Consider the following 850-nt stretch of genomic DNA (forward strand, 5'->3'; position numbering starts at 1 on the left):
ATGTGATCCACCTGCCTCACCCTCCCAAAGTGCTGGAATGACAGGTGTGGGCCACCATGCCCGACCCTCTCTACCACCTTCTCCTCCTTTTTTTGACCACTACCCTGCCTCAATTTCTCCTGCTGGACCTCACAGATACGACCCTGACCCCAATCCGGGAGAAGGCCCAGGAACGGGATACAGATTCCAGCCACACCCGTGGCGACGCTGCAGTCGCAGCTGGTGGAGAAGCAACACGGTCGACACTCAGAGGCCGTGTCCCACGTTCCCCACTACCCGCTATCCATCCCAGGTCACTGCTCTGCCCACCCCTACCTACCTCGTCTTCCACCTCATGGTTATCATTCAGTTTGTCTTTGATCTGTGGAACTGGCGAGAACAGTCGCTGTACCCTAAGGAACCTGAGACACAGAGAAAAAGTGTGAAGAGAACGAACCCCAGGTCACCAGAGTTCCTTCCATCAACGCCCCGTGCCGAGGGATGCTGCGTGCGGGGTGTCTGCGCTCAACTGCGCAAAACAACTTCACTAAGAATCACCAAGTGACGAAAATCTTAAGGAACCAGGCCGGGCGCAGTGGCTCACGCCTGTAATCCCAGCACTTTGGGAGGCCGAGGCGGGTGGATCACTTGATGTCTGGAGTTCGAGACCAGCCTGGCCAACATGGTGAAACCCCGTCTCTACTAAAAATACAAAAATTAGCTGAGTATCGTGGTGCATGCCTGTAATCCCAGCTACTCAGGAGGCTGAGGCAGGAGAATCGCTGGAACCCGGGAGGTGGAGGTTGCAGTGAGCCAAGATTGTACCACTGCACTCCAGCCTGGGTGACAGAGCAAGACTCCATCTCAAAAA

General features: G+C 55.5%; 1 long non-coding RNA gene across 1 annotated transcript in view; it reads right to left on the reverse strand.

Moving 5' to 3' along the window:
• Positions 1-325: 325 nt before the first annotated feature.
• Positions 326-850, reverse strand: part of LOC116464702 (uncharacterized) — a 4,779-nt gene continuing 4,254 nt past the window's right edge. Inside the window, exon 3 of the long non-coding RNA XR_004246989.2 lies at positions 326-401. This is a non-coding gene — a long non-coding RNA (uncharacterized LOC116464702). The remainder of the gene's footprint in view (positions 402-850) is intronic.

The sequence above is a fragment of the Hylobates moloch genome, unplaced genomic scaffold, assembly GCF_009828535.3.
Source record: "Hylobates moloch isolate HMO894 unplaced genomic scaffold, HMol_V3 SCAFFOLD_1328, whole genome shotgun sequence".
Classification (NCBI taxonomy): Eukaryota; Metazoa; Chordata; class Mammalia; order Primates; family Hylobatidae; genus Hylobates; species Hylobates moloch.